Source organism: Lactuca saligna, chromosome 6, assembly GCF_052625555.1.
Source record: "Lactuca saligna cultivar CGN05327 chromosome 6, ASM5262555v1, whole genome shotgun sequence".
NCBI classification, from domain to species: domain Eukaryota; kingdom Viridiplantae; phylum Streptophyta; class Magnoliopsida; order Asterales; family Asteraceae; genus Lactuca; species Lactuca saligna.
Window position 1 is genome coordinate 127,753,430 of NC_136422.1, and position 21,573 is coordinate 127,775,002.

General features: G+C 39.2%; 1 pseudogene; it reads left to right on the top strand.

Moving 5' to 3' along the window:
- Window positions 1-12,745: 12,745 nt before the first annotated feature.
- On the top strand, window positions 12,746-13,472 carry LOC145001429 (early light-induced protein 2, chloroplastic pseudogene; annotated as a pseudogene).
- Window positions 13,473-21,573: the final 8,101 nt, after the last annotated feature.

The window sequence follows — 21,573 nt, forward strand, 5'->3', positions numbered from 1 at the left end:
GTATGAGGAAGTTATGATTTTTCCAAGATTCGGATATAGCAGTAGACAGCTAAAAACTCGAAATAGAGCTCAAGATACTTTTGACCAAAACAACCTAAATGAGAATTGAAGGTCTCAACATTAGTAGCGCAACGGCGAAAAGTCTGACGAAAACGGACATCGGATGAAGAAGTTATGGATTTTTAACGGACTTTTCGTGTCCCGGCCCGTTAAAAATAAATAATTAAAAATAAAGTCAAAATTTGCCAATGAAGTCTAAACGAGAGTTGTAGATAACATTTTTAGCTACGCGTGCATATAAATAACGTCGAAAACGGAGCTCGTATACGAAAGTTACGGATTTTACAAGTTCGGGGTCCAAAATCCGAGGCTGTCAGGCCCCCACGACGTGCACAGCTTGGCCGTGACCCGACAAGTGACTGAGGGCGTCCAATCAACGGAAGGGGATAAGGCTTGCTCCCCACGATGTGGCCAACCTTAGCCACGATGTGGCACACCAGAAATGCCCCTATAAATAGAACTCTTGGGGTGCCGGGTATAGGTGCTCCATTCTTCCATCTCTCGTGTTGAAACTCTGCGGTTAAGCTCCCGAAGCCCCGGTTTCCACATTCAAGTCCCGAAGGAAGGTTTTGTGTTCCTGAGAATCCCGAGATTTTCCCCCGCTTTCAACTCTTCCGGTCGAAGTTCTGCTCGATTCTTCTCTAGACTATTTCAAATCAACCACTTCAATCAAGTGAGTTCATACCCCTTTCAAACACACTTTAAATACATTTTAAATGCTTTTATACTCTTTAAGGGGGGGGGGGGGGGGAATACAAGTAAATATACGGTTATTATCGTGTATTTTATAGAGTTTCACTTCACTTGTTTTATCGAATAAATCACTTGGAATTCCTTACTACTATGGAAAACTCTTGTCATACATTGCGTGCATTAGACTTATATAAAATATATAGTGATTTCAAAGAACCTTTCGTTGCTAAGTCGTTTTATACATTCTAAAAACTTATGATTTATGCTTTGTCAAACATTGTGAAAAAGGATAAACTTTGCATACAAAACTATCACTTTAATACAGACTTAGTTGAGAATCCATGAGACGTGTATATCTTCAAACACTACTTCCTTATTAGAAAGTAATACCGCAATTCCTGTCTATAACCAGAGTCTCCCGTTAGAAGAATGTGTCAAATGTGTATAGATCTATACGGGAAGTCATGATCCCGCGCCCTGACTGTTAGCTACAGTCCGTCCTTTGGGGTGACAGTTTGTCATAACGCTACGACGCCTGAAGAACGTCGCTACAGGCATATTATGTTTAGTATGGTTATAAAACTCATCGGATATACAATTATTATAGTACTTCTGATTTATGAACGAGTAGCTATTAAAACTATTCTTCATCGAACAACTGCGATCTTCTTATAGTTTTACTATATGAAACTATGCCCCAATCATTTAAAGCATGTCAGTTGCTTCCGGTTTTCGGTCTTGGACATTAGACTGCTTGTTACTTTAGGAAAATAAGGGATTTTCCTGTATACAAAACAATCAACTAATAGGAAAATAAGGGATTTTCTTGATTTAACTATCTACATTTTACAATACAAATATTCTCATGCATTTAATACTTTTATAAGAAAATAAGGGATTTTATTGGAAAACGCACGAACTTTGGAATGGCATACAATCTCTCAAAACCGCTTATGAACTCACCAACTTAATTGTTGATAGTTTTTCTTTGAAATAACTTGTATTCTCAGGGAACCGCTAAGCAGGTTTGGAAATCAACTTTTGGGGATTAACGCGCTGACGTTAATTACTTCTTTTGAAAGATGTCTATGTATTTAACTTTTGAACATGTAACGAATACAATTATGTAGACATTTCGAAAACCTTTATATATATGGTGGTGTGTACTTTCCTTTCTATGAACTTTTATGATACTAAATATGACGTCCTCTGCCCCCGAACGTTTCCGCCGTTCTGGTTTGGGGGTGTGACAGATTGGTATCAGAGCATTGTTTATAGTGAATTAAGTATATCAAAACCATTTTTAGTATACAACTATAAACACAGCTGGGCAAAAACACTCTGAGTAAGAGTCATACTTTTAAGATTAAATTTATTTAGTTTTTGTAAAGTAGGCATGCATTCATTTTATATTAATAACATGGTCAGTATCATAATTAAAACAAAATAGAAGTATTATAAATAAGTTGTGCAGTGCAGGTATGCCTTGGGACATGTAATCGGAACTGGGAAGAATGTAGCCTAATCAACTATATTTGTCCAAGGGCCGACTAACGTATGCCAAGGAGTGTCTGCAATGGACAACAAATTTAAAACTTACCAAAAGCATATTGTTAAAGAATACTAAGGGAGTATTCGAGTGCCTTCAACCCTTAAACTTAAGAGTAAATTCCATGTACTTTAGCTTATAGTCAATTCTTAACCCTATTCTCGTATAGACTCAAATGGCTGGATTCCATCACCCCGGTGACCCCTACTACCCCAACCAAGGTATTGGAGAAGGGATAGAGAATGATCCTGAAGAAGGAATGCAAGAAGAATCAGACTCAGATCCAGAGAACAATAACCTACCCTTAACGGCTCCAATTCAAAATCCTAATCCGCGACCGGAATTTCATGGCTCGACGCCCCTTTGGGCAACTAACCTGAATAGGTGGAGCCACGAACAGGATCAACCCCTTCCATTCAACAGAGACCGAAGCTTTTACAACCTAAGTTAAGGAGGCTCAGCAGACAGAGCCCTTCCTATATTGGTTCGTCAGATTTCTTGCATTGGTGAACAAGGACGGACGACCATCCATCGAACTGAGGAAAATGATGCGAACACTGGAGTCAACATAGTTCGCATCCGACAGTTAGGATTAGCTCACGGGAGAATCGTAAATCGAAATGAAGCGTTGCAGAGAGAGCTAACGGCAACTCAAACCGAAGTGATAGAACTTCGGGCACGCCAGGCGAGACATGAACTACGTATGCTTGAGATGGAGCGTGAGTTGGCAGAATCTAAGGCCCATGTAGCCAGCTCACGTAACAAATAATACCTGTCTAACTTCCAAAATTTTGTCATAGCATAAGACCTCGGATAAAGTCCTTACTTTTCTTAACCTTGTAATCGGAGACCTTTAGATAGGTCAAATTTTCCTAACTACAAAATGTAATGCACTATGTTTTAAAATATATGATGTATTTCCTTTATTAAACCCTTTGCATACCCCTCCAATTCATGAGTTTATCTACTCTCCTTATGAGTCGAACTCAAAACCCTATTAAGGGGTAAACCAAACTTCTGATATAACAAATCACTAATGCGCGACTTTTGAATCATTAAAACTTATAGTTCTTGTTATTTCCTTATCAGAACAATGCCTCCTCGTAGATCAGCACGTAGAAACGCAACCCCACCACCACCTCCCCTATATGACCCCAACATAGTGCAATCTGCTATCACTGCAGCACTAATAGCTGCACTGTCTCAAACAAACTTTAGCAGCACAACAAGAGCCGGAAGTAATCAACTTACCAACGCAACCCCATTCCTACGATTGGACACCGCCACTTTACAAGCTACAGTTATAGCCACAGTGGCAGCCATTATAGCATACAATAACTCTGTCAACTCAAGCAGGGAAGGAAATGATATCAAAAATCCTAATCAAAGAAACAATCGAAGCCACCTACCAGTAGCTACCTATAAGAATACCGCAAGGTACGAACATAAGAACATGAAACAAAAACCCTGGAGCGAGAGGAGAGGAAAATCAACTCAAAGAAATGCCAAAAAGTAATCAACAACCCATACCCCTACACCCACAAGGTCATACAACGGCAACCAGCCTAAGTGCAACCGATGCAACTTTCATCATCACGGACCCTGCCGTGAAATTCATTGCATTAGGTGCAATGGAAAGGGACACACCGTCCGCTACTGCAGAGAACTAGCCCAACCAACCGCTCCAGCCACAAATGTGGAAGTAGACCGTGCTTGTTATGAGTGCGGAGTAACGGGACACTTCCGAAGGGACTGCCCAGAGGCAAACATCATGAGTGCTGGTGGAGGAGGCCGAGTATTCGCAATGGGCCAAGAGGAGGCTATTGCAAACCCCATGGTTATTCCGGGTACATTTCTCCTCGATAACTTATTTACATACATTCCATTTGATTAGAGGAACGGAGATGAGTTCTGTGAGTCACAAATTTAAAAATCTACTCGAACAATCACCCCAATCATTAAACAAAATCTTAGTAGTAGTAATAATAGGGATAGACTAGAAGCACTGAAAACACATATGTAGAATGCACTATCCCACTAACGAACGTTTTACAATGAGAAGTTTCGACTTCGACACTCGACTTGGATTGGCTTGGCCCTAACCTTACCAGTTTCATGTGTTATAAAAGACCCTTTCGCTTTAACCATCGACTAACGAAACTCTATCGATTTATAACGACAAACCCGACACAAACCCCAATTAGTTTCTAGTTTCATGATCTTGTAGCACTCATGCGAGGAGTACTACATCCTTTGCAACCATCTTGAAGTATTACCAACAGATCATTAGAAATACCACGCGCACAACGAGTCAATTCCAAACTCATAAACTAGGTATGAGTTCTACTATGAACTTCAGGACGGAGACTGCCCAAGACTGCGAGTGATCGTGCTTCCGTGAGAATAAACTTTGAAATACCTATCCTTTTCCCTAATTCATGAGTAGTCATATTTTCTTGTAGATCTTCACAACATCTAATCCACCCCAAGGTTTTGACATCATAATCAATAGGATTTAGTTAAGTCTACATCGAGCCGACATCAGGTGCTTTGAAAAAGCAGTTCGTCCTAACCTCCCTAAACAACGAAGCTCTATTTATTTACAGCAACGAACCAAGTACGGACCTTCTCATCATTTCGTGTATGCAAGCTCAAAAGTGCTTACGAAAGGAATATCATGCATTCCTTGCACACATCACCGAGATGTGCCGAGAAGTGAAGGACATTCAGAACCTCCACGAAGTACGCGTCTTTCCCGGCACCTTTCTAGAAGGACTACCGAGACTACCACAACAACATCAAGTCGAATTCATAATCGACTTAGTTCCAGGTGCTACCCCAGTAGCCAAATCACCTTATCATCTAGCTCCAAATGAGATGCAAGAACTTCCTAGTGAGCCTAACAAACTCCTCAGAAGAGGATTCTTTAGGCCAAGTTTCTCACTCGGAGGAGCACCAGACTTGTCTGTAAACAAGAAAGAGCATTCCAAACGCTAAAGTAAGCCTGGTGCACCGCACCGATATTATCCCTCTCAAAGGGGATAGAAGATTTCGTGGTGAAAGGAGATGTATCCAACTAAGGGCTTGGTTGCGTGCTTATACAAGAGGAAAGGCCACTGTCTGTACCTCAAGACAACCTAAGAGGCAAGAAATTAACTATACAACACATGATCTTGAGTTAGGAGCAATGGTAATTTCTCTGAAGATCTGGAGACACTACTTGTAGGGTACAAGGTGTAATACTCTCGCAGACCACAAAAACACTCAACACACATTCGACAAAGAAGAGTTATCATACCAGTGAAGTCAAACGAAAGAAGCAAAGTCGTATCCCGATAGTGAAAGGTTCGCTGGAATGCCAAGTGAGGACCTGAGTTCACCTAGGAACACGAGCATCAAATGAACTCCTATCTGTAGCCAAGTTATCAATTCTGCATAAACTCTCATTTCGGGACGAAATTCCCTCTAACAGGGGGATGATGTGACAACCCGATAAGTTGAGACAATAAAATGTAACACCAATCAAATTTAGGTTAAAATATAACTTTCCTAAAATCTTATTTGGGTTAAATAAAGTAGTAGGAATCGTATCAAGGTTTTCATACATATAAAGAACCCTAAAATCCGAGTTATAACGAAGAAGTTATGACCATTCTAAGATTTCCGACAAAACTGGTGACACTGATTAAACGAAAAACGCGAAGTTTCAATACAATAGTTCTTAGCCTTAATTATATAAATGAAAGTTATAGATAACATCAAACCGTGAGCGTACATGAAAAGAACGTCCAAATCTGACTTCGTATGAGGAAGTTATGATTTTTTCAAGATTCGGGTATAGCAGTAGACAGCTAAAAACTCGAAATAGAGCTCAAGATACTTTTGACCAAAACAACCTAAATGAGAATTGAAGGTCTCAACATTAGTAGCGCAACGGCGAAAAGTCTGACGAAAACGGACATCGGATGAAGAAGTTATGGATTTTTAACGGACTTTTCGTGTCCCGGCCCGTTAAAAATAAATAATTAAAAATAAAGTCAAAATTTGCCAATGAAGTCTAAACGAGAGTTGTAGATAACATTTTTAGCTACGCGTGCATATAAATAACGTCGAAAACGGAGCTCGTATACGAAAGTTACGGATTTTACAAGTTCGGGGTCCAAAATCCGAGGCTGTCAGGCCCCCACGACGTGCACAGCTTGGCCGTGACCCGACAAGTGACTGAGGGCGTCCAATCAACGGAAGGGGATAAGGCTTGCTCCCCACGATGTGGCCAACCTTAGCCACGATGTGGCACACCAGAAATGCCCCTATAAATAGAACTCTTGGGGTGCCGGGTATAGGTGCTCCATTCTTCCATCTCTCGTGTTGAAACTCTGCGGTTAAGCTCCCGAAGCCCCGGTTTCCACATTCAAGTCCCGAAGGAAGGTTTTGTGTTCCTGAGAATCCCGAGATTTTCCCCCGCTTTCAACTCTTCCGGTCGAAGTTCTGCTCGATTCTTCTCTAGACTATTTCAAATCAACCACTTCAATCAAGTGAGTTCATACCCCTTTCAAACACACTTTAAATACATTTTAAATGCTTTTATACTCTTTAAGGGGGGGGGGGGGGGGGGAATACAAGTAAATATACGGTTATTATCGTGTATTTTATAGAGTTTCACTTCACTTGTTTTATCGAATAAATCACTTGGAATTCCTTACTACTATGGAAAACTCTTGTCATACATTGCGTGCATTAGACTTATATAAAATATATAGTGATTTCAAAGAACCTTTCGTTGCTAAGTCGTTTTATACATTCTAAAAACTTATGATTTATGCTTTGTCAAACATTGTGAAAAAGGATAAACTTTGCATACAAAACTATCACTTTAATACAGACTTAGTTGAGAATCCATGAGACGTGTATATCTTCAAACACTACTTCCTTATTAGAAAGTAATACCGCAATTCCTGTCTATAACCAGAGTCTCCCGTTAGAAGAATGTGTCAAATGTGTATAGATCTATACGGGAAGTCATGATCCCGCGCCCTGACTGTTAGCTACAGTCCGTCCTTTGGGGTGACAGTTTGTCATAACGCTACGACGCCTGAAGAACGTCGCTACAGGCATATTATGTTTAGTATGGTTATAAAACTCATCGGATATACAATTATTATAGTACTTCTGATTTATGAACGAGTAGCTATTAAAACTATTCTTCATCGAACAACTGCGATCTTCTTATAGTTTTACTATATGAAACTATGCCCCAATCATTTAAAGCATGTCAGTTGCTTCCGATTTTCGGTGACATTAGACTGCTTGTTACTTTAGGAAAGTAAGGGATTTTCCTGTATACAAAACAATTAACTAATAGGAAAATAAGGGATTTTCTTGATTTAACTATCTACATTTTACAATACAAATATTCTCATGCATTTAATACTTTTATAAGAAAATAAGGGATTTTCTTGGAAAACGCACGAACTTTTGAATGGCATACAATCTCTCAAAACCGCTTATGAACTCACCAACTTAATTGTTGACACTTTTTCTTTGAAATAACTTGCATTCTCAGGGAACCGCTAAGCAGGTTTGGAAATCAACTTTTGGGGATTAACGCGCTGACGTTAATTACTTCTTTTGAAAGATGTCTATGTATTTATCTTTTGAACATGTAACGAATACAATTATGTAGACATTTCGAAAACCTTTATATATATGGTGGTGTGTACTTTCCTTTCTATGAACTGTTATGATACTGAATATGACGTCCTCCGCCACCGAACGTTTCCGCCGTTTTGGTTTGGGGGTGTGACATTATATGTCTTTATTGACCAGGACATCCCAAATGTTTTAAAATGAATAAATTGCATTTCTTTGGAAATGCTTTGATAAAGAATTTATCATGTTTTATAGGAACAAATTCTGCAACACTTTTAATCAAATGATTACTCTGATTTTATAAAAAAAAAAATCATAAACAAATCGGTCTTTTCTGGCTATGAATTTAGGGATGTCACATACTCCACCAGACTTCTGCCACTCTTCTCCTTCTCATTCTTCAGTCGTTGCCATGTGAGGCCTCATCCACCACCCGCTACTAAGCTGTTGGAGCGTCACCACCATTGTCGATGCGCCATTGTTGCCGTTGCTGTTGAGGCCAAGGATGAAGACGGACGTTGGGACATCGGGAATGAAGAGGAACAAGCCACCAGTCGCTATAACGTTGGCTATAAAATTGCTGCTCCGCCACTGCCTATTTCCGTTGAATATAAGGTTGTCACCAGTTTCTTGTGGATGGCTTAGTCGGAGGTGTCGTTTGTGTCCATGTGTTGCTGTTCTTCCGTGAGCTACTGCCAAACGCGGTGACCGCCAGTAGTGCCGCCACTGTTGTCGTTAGTGCTGCTGCCACTCTCTACCGTCGTCGCTGTACGCCACCAGGTGGGAGACGGGGTTCCTTTGCGAATGAAAACAATTTGTGTGTGTGTTGTATGTGGTGATATTTGGCCAGAGTTCACGAGAACAACCACCACCACCTCCGTGAGGTGATGGCTGCTACCATGTACCACCACCGGCCACCACAAGGGTAGCTGTGTGTGTGTTTATGTTAGTGATTGTGTGTGTATTGGGATTTGTGTTATAAACTGTAATTAGTGCTAGTGTAATCAAAAGAAAAACTAAAAACCACAACTGTGAGGTGGTGATTGCTGCCTCCTGTCGCTGTGTTGGGTGGCGTTGTGCTCTGTTTGTATTTAGACTTCGTTTGGGATGCTTGAACAAAATGGACTAGACCCATAACCACTACCATGAGGTGGTGGCCGCCGTTGACCACCACTACCCGAGGTGGTAATGGGTGGTGCCTGACTTAGGAAAACCCTAATTATCTTTAATAAAACCCTAATGGGCCTAAGGACTTAGCTTTTGGGCATAATTGGATTGTAATGGGTTGGAACCCTAATTATGATTTAGAAAACCCTAATTTTGGAATTATTGGTTTGGACTTATCGGGACCCGCATTTTGGACCATTGGAGTGAAGATATGACTAAAGCCCGATTTCATTGTATGTTTGGACTTAATGGATTAAGTCCTTAATGGGTTAAGTAGGAACACTTAACCCTAATCGTTATTTTATATGAAAAACCCTAATTGCGCTTGGGTTCTTATTGGGCTACTTATTGGACTAAGTTGTTGTGGGCTAGTAAGGTACATATTTATAGACTAAGGAAATTATTGGGCTTTAGGATAATGCTCGTTGGAAAGGCTTGGGGCCAATTTGGAAATTTGGGCCATAAGTGGGTCATAATTGGGCCTTGATGATTATGAGATATTGGGCCATCTAAATACCAAATGGTTGGACTAGATTAAATGGTTGGGCCTTAAGATAAGCCTATGTAGAGTGTTGGGTCCAATTTGGAAAATTGGGCCATATGTTGGGCTTTGGTCTGTAGTTTGACTTTTGGGATTTTAGATTGGGCCTTGGACTTGAATAAAGCTAAGTCAGGGGTAAAGTAGTCTTTTACCCTAAACTTGGAATTATGGTTACGTATTGGAACCCAATTATTAATTAGGTGTTGTTTTGATGTTGACAGTTCGGGAATTTGTCAACCAGTAGCTAGAATTTACCCGCAGGACTTCAGTAGTGCGAGGTGAGTCTCATCACCATACCAATGGGTCGAAGGCACCAATGTCGTCCCATTTTATGTTATGTGATACACTAGATGAAGTTGTATTATGTGGCATGTTAGCTGGTTATGTGATAGGAAGTATGCTAGAGGTATATGTGGTATGCTCGTATGGAAGACCATGGGAGAGCCCATGGCACCTGGATGTAAGACCATGTGGAGAGCCCATGGCTTTCCTACTATGTTGAAGTGTTAATGTAGATTTACTATTGATATGTCTGGTATGGATGTATAGGTGGTATGCTAGTTGACTATGTGGTATGTGGTATGCTAGTTATCTTTGTGATACTTGGATGGAAGACCATGGGAGAACCCATGACACCTGGATGTAAGACCATGTGGAGAGCCTGTGGTTTTCCTACTAAAGGTGATGGGAAAGCCCATGGCAACCTGATTTAAGACCATGTGGAGAGCCCATGACTTTCCTATTAAAGACCATGGGAGAGCCCATGATACCTAAGTGTAAGACCATGTGGGGAGCCCATGACATCTTGGAGTAAGACCCTGAGACGAGTCCATGACATCCTTATATGTTTATATGCATGACTTATGTGATTGATATGACTTATGTGGATATGTAGCTGATATCGCTAATATGGATTATGTGATTATGTGGATTGTATAGGTATGCTTCGGGGAGCTCACTAAGCTTCGTGCTTACAGTTTTGTTTATGGTTTCAGGTATCTAAGTTTGTAAAGGAATGGCTCAGCTTGATCGCAGCGCACACACCCATGTTTTCTGCATTGAATGATTTTGGGATGAACTCTGATAAATGTTTTAGTTAACAATGTTTTGGAATGATTGGAATAAATGATATCTATGTTTGGCTTATATTTAAAATGAAATTTTTACTCCTGATTTTTGGGTTGTTACAATGATATTAAATTAAACCAAAGGTCTTTTAGCCTAGCACTATCATATGTTGGAAAAGTGACCCTTCCTAATGTTAGAAAAACGGGTTATTACGATTGCTTGGATTTCACTAAAAGTCATGGTACACTTTCAAATTGAATTATTTCGATGGTACAATCAAAATCCCACTCGGATAAAATTCAGTGACAACAACAGAGAATGAAAAGGTTATGATTCTTGTGTGTACCAGATTTAAATAACCAAAAAGGTGTATAACTCCTTGTCTAAAAACTATCATATTGACATTTACAAACTGTTACAAAACCGTCACTAAACTGACTTAGTCAGCTTGACAAACAAGAACTACATATTTAATATACAAAGCAAAGCTAAAAAGTTTCATGATACTTGTAAAAACAAATGATGTCAAAAAAATTAGATGTTACAAAATGTAGTATTAACTTAGATTTAATAAAACTTATAGATTACCTGTTTATATATCATAAAAATTTATTCCCAAGGTCATCCTTAACTCATTAACAAATTTTGGGAGTAACGATATAACAATATCTAGTCGTTACTCCTCTTATAAATTTTTGGATTCTCTGTGGTCGATTGGTCGTATTTTTGGATTGCTAATATGAGTAGAAAACCTAAAATCATTTGGGTGGATGGGCTTTGTAAGCCTACTTTAGCTTGCAATCCTATGTAATGTTTTTATCCTTGCTTCCTACTAGTTTTTATAAAATTTTATGCAGTTCCAAAAAAAAACTCCTCTGATATATTGGTCGGTCGACTTTGAGATACAATTAAAAAGGTTCTTTAGCCACATCACACATCATCCTCCCCCAACGACCGCCACACAATAATATCGATTTGGTATAAACCAACAACTCTCTCTTTCCCCATATCCCTCAAATCGGTCTTCACTTCCTTACTTTCCAGTTTGCCTTTTAATATTCATACATGGAAACTCATTTTGGAGCAGTTAACACACATAAACGTCCTTAATATTGGATTCCCTCACCAACGAAGTAGCATCGTTAAGTAAAGAATGCAAGTGACAATCAAATTTCCTCTTAATATACATATCTTTTATTAGAGACCGACCTATGTCATCCTCAATATAATTCATGTGTCCCTAAGTCCATTTTCCAATTCTTTTTGGATTTGACAAACTTGTATATACAATTTTCTCTCTTTATAGTGTTCAATCTTCCACACATCTTTTCATATGTCATAAGCTTTGCTTTAGTTATTGCTTTCTTCATCCAACTTCTGGTGGTCTTGTATATATTTCTTTCATCTCTCTTCTTTCCCAGTTGTCACTACCTAATAGAAATTCTTTAAAACGAGTTTCTTTATTTTGACCTTAAACCTTCTTTCTCCACCATTCTGATTATTAGCTTAGCTTTCCTACTTGACGGATATCACCTCCCGCTACAATTACCATGTAGACCCATACCCCCCTACTTGTAACTAACCCATTAAGGTCCTAACAGATACACATGTATACAGCTAATAACTAATAACTAACGAAATATTAATTATTAAATATAAAATAGCGATACAACATCAATGATAAATATTCATAAATGCACAAAAAGTTAACATGAGAAATTATATTGCAATAAATTTGTTGTCAGGTGAGGAATACAATGCGTAAATGATTTACAAAATCGAAAGTTCCGGACACAAGGTAAAACTTAAAACCCTAAAAGAGCCTACAAATTTCAATCGTCGACATACCCCACCACAAAGGCACAAATAATCAAAGAAACAAATGTAGATGTAGAGGCCTTTTTCACCACAATCACCCTTCATCGGCCATTTCGAAGGCCACGTGAAATGTCACTAACGTGGCCCTATGAATATCCACTACTTTGTCTTTAACCTTTCTCCCCTCTCATATAAACCCCTCCATCCTCCTCCTTAACCACCATCACCAACTACCTTCTCTCCTCCCTCAAAAGTACCACCATCTTTTCCGACATGGCTGCTTCTTCAATCTTCATGGCAACTCCCATCACACTCCTCAAGAAAACTCCCACCTTCTCCGTCAAATGTATGTCACAAACACCTCAAAGCGGTGAACCGGAGGTTTCAAAAGCAGCAACCACCCCAACACCACCACAGATCAACATTCCTCCTCCTCCGCCACCTGCTCCAAAGGTCAGCACGAAGTTCTCTGACGTGTTGGCGTTTAGTGGACCTGCACCGGAGAGGATCAACGGAAGGTTAGCCATGATAGGGTTTGTGTCGGCGATGGCTGTGGAACTGAGCAGCGGTCAAGATGTGTTCACCCAGATCGGCAACGGCGGTGTTGCGGTGTTTGTCGGGACAAGTTTGGTGTTGACGTTGGCGTCGTTGGTGCCGTTGTTTAAAGGGGTGAGTGTGCAGTCGAAGTCGAGTGGACTGATGACATCAGATGCAGAGCTTTGGAATGGGCGGGTTGCGATGTTGGGTCTGGTGGCTTTGGCTTTTACTGAATATGTTAAAGGCAGTGCCCTTGTCTAGATAATGTATCATAAACTTTTCTATTACAGAATTACATCTAAGATAGGCAAATGTATATTCTTTTGAATATTTATGTGTATCGATTTATCATACATAGTTCAAATCATGAAAATCATGTTTTTTTGATAATATAGTATAAAACAAATATGATCAATCAAATTGAACGATTGTGGTATCTTTCAATATAAAATTCTTTTTATAAAATCAAACAAACAACATACTAAGATAAATTTTTAGAGGAATGAACCTAGATTAGCAATATAAGAGTCAAAGTCTACAAAGATATTGAAATGCTAGTTTCACAACTTCCTCTTTGAATGTTGAACTGAGGTGATCTTCATTAATTCAGACTGAATATGTGGCTAAGTCCAGCCTAGTCAATTAGCCAATTTAAGTTGACAAGTATCCAAAATTCAAATATAGCTCAATTTCAAAGAAAACTGAAAAATGACTAATGGTCACAAAATGATCACATAATCAATTTAGGCTACGACGAGTGGTCACATTCAAACCATCGGAAAAGCGCTGCAAACTCAACGCTACGTCAGCTCCATCACCAATTCACTAGATATTAGAAATGGTTACCACTCCATATCATTTATATTTTCATTTTTTTTTACATTAGATTAAATAAAAAACATAATTATTAACTTAAGTAATCATTTTACTAATTAAAAAATCAACTAAACATATATTAATTTTCGAAATTAAATAAACATATATAGTATATATAGTTGAGGGTTTAACTTAATTCAAAGAAAAGTAAGAGGGTATAATAAGATTAAAAGACATAATTTTAGAGACCAAATTTGTAACTTTAGTTAAAGCAAATATGAATCGTCTTCTTCATCTGTTTTCTGAAAAACAGGTCATTGCTCAATACTATTTTTTTCTTTTACTTTGATGGATACAAAGGAAAAGCGAAAAAGGGTCAAATAAATGACCGTTGTTGCTGTTGTTGCTTTCTTATTCGTCGTCTTCATCCGTCTTTACACCCACGTTACACCCAAACCACCGGCCTCAGGGGTGGTGTTCACGTGTCCTTAGGCCGAACACATCAGCAAGATGTGTGAGTTAGTCTTCCCACTCCGATTACCCTTAAGCACTTATTAAAATCTAGTCTATTTTATGTTAGATTGAAATCTAATGTTATCATCAAATCTATAGAAGATTGAGATTGATATTATAGGAACAATCTCCAAAAGAAAAATAATATATTTAAAAGAATATATATATATATATATATATATATATATATATATATATATATATATATATATATATATATATATATATATATGCAAAATGAGTTATGCCCCATGAAGTACTATGCATGAGCATAAGATTACTATTATCTTTGGATACATTAATTGATAACTAAGCATACTTAAAAGTTACTATATGTAATTTAGTTAAGGATTAATGTCAACTTTGGTGCATGCACCCCTCTCAAAGACCTTGTATCTGTTATCGGTCCCAAGTGATATCTTACAAGGGTCGTTTTGGAGTTTTTTCTTTTCCCAAAGTATTTATTTTTTTTTTTGATATTTTTGAACCTTTTATTTTCTTAGAAAAGTATAGAAAATAGAATATATACAAGCTTACTTGAAGATATGAGCGTTTATCAGGTTATTCTCTTGAAGTATCTATTCCTAGATATGAACAAATGTGTTTGTCTTTATCGTTTTTCCCCTTTGTCAATTCTTGACTAATAAGGTAATGGTAGTTCTTGGTGAGGGATTCACCTTTGTATTGATTCTTCATTCTAAATAAATGTTTGGATTCAACAATGTCTAGTTTAGTAGTTCTTTAAAAGCACATTTTACCATTTGCATCTTTATATCAATCCTATGAATTGGGGGTTCCATAAACATAAACTCTTGGAGCTCAATAGTGTAGTTGAAAAACCTTTGTTGATCCCACCACGTCCATTAAATAGGAGACTTTTTTCAATGAACTAAGTAGTTCCTTATTTAATAAACTAAGTAGTTCCTTCTTTATGGATCATCTTTTCATTACTTGACCCCTGCTTACCTATGGTTCCTACTAGAAAACAGAATTGCAGACCAAATGCTGTTGTAGATAACCCTTCCCTTGGCCAGAAGGGATTAAATATTCCTTGGAGAAAAATCTCATCCTGAAGATAACAATTTCCATGAACACAATGGCTACAAAATACTCATTTGCTGAACTGACGAACCGAAATCTTGCAACTATAATGTTGAAACCTCATTATTGGCCCGACCTTTACACATGTAGATCCATCCTTGAGCACAGACACATAAACTAAATCCTAAACCCTGAAACTAAGGTCTTTGATATCCAATTTTCTTGATCTGCATCTTTCTGAGTACTGACGTTGCATGAATACACTCACGATTCCCAACGCGATCTTTCACCAGAAACCCACTCGAATATGTTCACTCATATTCTTCTCGAAGACCATTCCCTACATTTGATGAGCGTCCAATTATGAATATGCCCCCAGTACTTGACTGGAGGCACTAACAGAAACATTCAAAACTGATCCTCGAAACATTACTGTCCACAATCTTCACCCAAAATGAAACCATATGATGTACCAAAACCTTATTAACCTTGACTCTCTGCTATGCCATCACCAACCACTACTTCACAGAGAAAGAGATAAATCCAAGAATTTCCGCATTACATCCAACCCCTTATAGACTCAGGTGTACCCCCACCTAGAAAACTATTTGAGATAATCATAAAGAACTTTATGACTTGCAACTTTCCAACCAATCCCAACTTGAAAACCAATACAATAGCAACAACTTACGAACAACCGGAAATATAACGTATACATCCCACAAGGACTTTCTGATTCGTAACTGATACTCCCAGCAACCTTTACTGCTTCATTTATCCAACCAAAATATTTACGATTCGTTCGTCTCCCATCAGTGCGTCGACACCAAAAGTACCACAAGCAGAATAAATGAACAACCATGTTCACTAGGCCTTCAGCCTATGACTGGAATACCCCCTACAATGTCCTTAAAATATGTCTGGATTGCCTACGAGCCCACAACATGAGTCTGGAATGCCCTCTCTGGCCCTCAACCCATGTTTGGAATGCTCCCGATATCACACCGACCTTGACGCCATCACATCCCTTACCCATCACTCCAGGCCATTCCATTCCCTTGAAGGGACCTAATCAATTCCCTCACCAGACCAATTGAGCACCACAAAGATGCTACCAAAGCAATCCTTACAAAACATGGTCGTACGAGACCCGCAAATAGGAAAATGGTTGCACCCTTGGCCCGATTAGAAGGCTAAAACCCAAAAGAGCCATCCACATGATTTGAACCAAGTGCTCTAATGCTATTTTGCCCAGCTTACATGAACTACCCCCATACACATACTTAAGAAACCCATAATCTCATCCAGATAGAGAAGCAATGCCAGAGATAATCGGAATAATACCTTAATCAATTATAGAAAACATACGCATTATCAGTCGAAACAAGATCCCATACTTGATTAAGACCGAACGGATTCCATCGCTACACAACTAGCTCGAGAAGACTTCCACGGATCTCAAATGTTGCCTAAACCTGAGTCTGCTATGAACCAGGTCCCCACTCCACCATGAGGGTAAACACACTCAAAGCCCCAAAGGACATAGATCATACTAAGCCTGCTGACAGATTGGCCCCACCACTACATCTCGACTGACACAATTAAACTTCCGAGTGAACTTTTATTGATTGATGAACCCAACAACTAGTGGTCGAGGACACTTTAACACTTAATCCATAGAATCAAGACCCACATGGAACTAAACATACCCACTCATGGAAAGATCCATCGACCAACATCTGCCCAACTAATCTGAAAATAGTAATCCAACAACAAACTGGGAAATCCCTCAACGGCTAAAAATACTCAACCTGAGAATCTCGATTCTCCCCTACTTAGGGCTTAAACTACCACTCACTAGTGCTAAAACCAAATCATAACTCAAACCAAATTGAGTAGATACTACCCTTCTTAACCTTGGAAGTTATGAGCCTCCTCACCCCTTCCTCGAACTCGGAAAAACTGAAAGGGCATAACCCTAGAAATTGATAATGACGTTCCAAACCAACAATCAACCACTTCCAACTGTAAAACCCAAGCCGATCGTAATGATATTCCCCTTCACGGGACCCGCGACTTGAATACCTGACCTCGAGCAAAACCCCCGAGGCCTCAAACGAAAAAGCTCACTAGGTTTGCACCAAACAACCAAAATCACTAATGCCATTGGGGCTCAAAACACTTACCAGATCCATTCGCATGCCGGACCAACCACAAGCAACATATTAACAGGAACATAAACACTAGCGCGATCATGGTATCCAACCATGCTATCTTCACCGACCAACCCTTAGAATATCTGAAACCTTCCTTGATTAGATTATGGATCCTGTGCTTCAAGTAGTACTAGCCTAATGCTACCTTCCATACCTATCCATACTTTCCTCAAGAATCATCCTAATTCTTCTAAGTCCTAGTCATAAAATACTCCTGAAACTTGCTTAACAACGAAGCAACCATGCTAAAATACTCACCCACACCCGCTCCGCCATCAGCTGCTCATAAACTTCTACTAACGCCAGCTAACCACTTCATGAATACAATTATACACAACCAAGCTTAAATAATCCTTCGAATAAAGGGCTCAGCCCTACAACGATTGGACTCAAACGAGAGCTGCACAATAGGTTCGAGTCCTTCATTCTAAGATTATTTAACCTTCATAGCATGTAATTTTATTATATTCACTTGATGGTTAACTCCCATCAACATGGGTCCCACAAAGCACAAAGCAAGCAACATTCGGGTAGAGAAGCCGACTGTCACTAAAACGCAACAAAATCAGACAGATCCTCATAGAAAATCCTCGATCTCAAACTCCCCGTGTCACGGGTGTGCCTTCGCCCTGCTCTCACTCTCCCCAGAGTGGTTAATCATTCCCCGTGCATACCCGCTATACACTGCACCCACTCATGAGACTTCCACCAACCCTACAGCACTCGCGTATGCTAGCTGTACATAACACTGGATTCTATAGATAGTCAAATATCTTATCCAAAACAAACATTCTCAGGCTATAAAATCTTAGTTATGTACAACTATGATGCATACACTAAGCAACTGCAGTAGATGATGTCAATTTCATCTAAGGAAGAACCCTAGGCTATCAGGCATCATATAATCAGGCAACTCTATCATGCAATTCCTAAAGATCCCTAGCCTATCACTACCATGCTATTCTAACATATCACAAGATCAAATAAAGTGTGGTAATTTGGGGTCTACTTACTGGCTCCGACTGATCATACACATCGTATCCTCTTTATTCTGAAAGTGACTTTGAAAGTTATTTTTAAAACCTTTACTTTGAAAATTACTTTTTTAAAAACACTTTTTCCTTAGTTTGAGATTGGATTCACACGAGTTTACCTCCAATTCACTCAAACCAAGGCTCTGATACCAACTTGTAACGTTACAAAATTTTCAACAAATTTAAACCTTTCAAAACAACCCGTTTGTTAACAAAAGTGTTTTGACCTGCAGGTGCTCTGCACGCCTTGAACTCCTGGAATGAGGGAGTTCAAGCCCCAATCTGACCCGTAGTGATCTCAGCTCGAAAAGAACAATCTGCTCCTCCATATTCTCCATGATCCCCTCCTTGACGGTACCGAACCCGATCTCGAACCTGAACCTCCTCGCGTAGCCATCATAATCTTCTACTAAAAATTCAACATAGAAAGCAATTGATAAGGAAGTTCAAAGGGATTTCTCCTCACTGGACTCCTTAAAGCCTTCAGGTCTGTCCTTGTCTCGGGTACAGGTCTTGTGCTTTTAGTAGTACGGGCCAAATACTACCTTCCACACCGACCTATACATTCCCCCAAGGCCATACCTGATACCTCTAATTCACCAAACCATAGATAAAACATGACCTATGAAACACAGCACATACACATATCCTAGAATCTTCGGGGATTTCTCAATCCTCACAGAACCATAAACCTCAATCAACACCGCATGTTGCCTTATGAATGCAAGTTATACATTAATAGAATCATAGAGACTGTCAAATAAAGTTTCTACCCTAAGACCACAACCAAACAAGGAACAAGAAGTAAAGCAGAATCCATCGTGCTAGGGCTATGCAATCCTAAACATATACAACTTTGAAAGCATACACTTAGCAAATAACAAAGTCAACATCGATTCCAAGCATTATATTCATAGCATTGAATTCTCCTAGGCTACAAGGCATCACACAAATCAGACAATTCTCATAAAACCTGAAGGTATCCTTAGCCTTATTCTAGCATGCATTTCACACACTAACATACTAGTTGTAATTCATAAGCATGGTTAAATTTTTGGAAACACTTACTTGAGCTTGGCTGATTTCGCGCATTGCACTCTCCCTTTTTACTTAAGAAAACCGGTTTAAGAAAAACTTGACTTTTGTTTCTTTTTTAAAAAGGTTTACCATTTCCTCAGTTTGAGTTCTGACACACAGCGTGCCCGAATCCCTCAAACCAAGGCTATGATACCAACTTGTAACAGCCCAAAAATCCAGATAAAATATTTCATTTAAAAAAATAGAAAATACAATCACAATTAGTTTCTTAAAATCCATTACATCATTTCATATCAAAATATCAGAGTATCAATATCAATAAATGAGGAAATTCTTGGGAGTGAATGTTGTGCCATCTAGCTGGGCCCTTCCCCTTAGTACCGAAAGTACTTGAAAACACCTAAATAAACTGTAAGCAAAAACTTAGTGAGTTCCTAAAATATAACATAACATATAACCACAAAATACCACGCCACATACATAAGATTGCCATGGGAAACCCCATGGTCTTTACCTGGAATGCCATTGGCTACCCCCATGGTATTTACCTGGAATGCCTTGGGATACCCCCAAGGTCTGATATCCAAGTGCCATGTGCTACCCCTTTGGTCTTTATCTGGAATGCCATGGGCTACCCCCATGGTCTAACATCCAAGTATCGTGGGCTACCCCCATGGTCTTCACATAAGTGCCACAGGCTACCCCCGCAGTCTTCACATAATGAATTGCATAACAACTATCAATCCACATGTCAGACAATGGGTCGCCATTGGTGCCTTCGACCCAATGATATAGTGAAAAGACTCACCTCAGACTACTAATAAAAATACTGCTCGGCTAACAGTCTAGATATCTCACACTGAATATACACAAGTTAACCTAATTAGAATTAAATCACAAAATCAAGGCATAGGCCAAAACCCTAAGTATAAACTCCTCCAATAAGGCCCAAAGTCTTTTTCCTTTAATGGGCCTAACATCCAAGATCCAAAAATGGGCCATAAGGCCCAAAAGTCCTAACCATGCCACTTATGGTCCAACAACAAGTTCAAAAACCAAATACTCTAATAGATCCAGGCCCAAGGCTAAGTAGATCCCAAATGGCTCAAAGGCCCAACAAAAGCCCAAAACTTATTGGAAACGTACGCTCAACGTGCATCATCAGTACGCTTAGCGTACTGGGTTCTTTGGCGGTAAGCGTAGTGTACAATGTACGCCCAACGTACAAGCTGCTTTGCACAAAAATCCATTAAATGCTTAATTCATGAAGCCATTTCGTCCGATTCTAGATCTTGGTCATCTTAAAGGTCATAGGGCATAAAGATGGTAGCTTTATGTGTTTGCATGCCATGTGGGAACCCAACACCTGATTTTATCCCTTAAGACTCCCTTTAAGATCTTAAACTCATGCATGGTGCCATAACAACCATCAAGTTAGCATTTTTATGATTTTAACATGCCAAAGGAACTAGGATCTAACATTTCTAATCTCTGGAGTTGCTCAAACTCACAAAAGAGGATCCATGGACCAAAAATGGACTTATTACCAAACCCTAACTCAAACTAGTGAAAGAATAAGCAAGGTATGGACTTTTTACCTCCAAAAGTTCGCCAAGATGAAGTAGATGCAGGATCTAGAAGCTCAAACACGTCTAAGACTTGATCACAACCTTCTCCTTCTTGCACACACACTAAAATAGCCACCAAAATCACTTTTAAGCTCAATAATCACACTCACTTGCAAACTAGGGTTTAAAGACGATAAGAGGCAATAAAAGCTATGTAGGGTTAGGTCCAAAGGGCATAAGAGTGTTAAAATAGGGTTCATGCGCA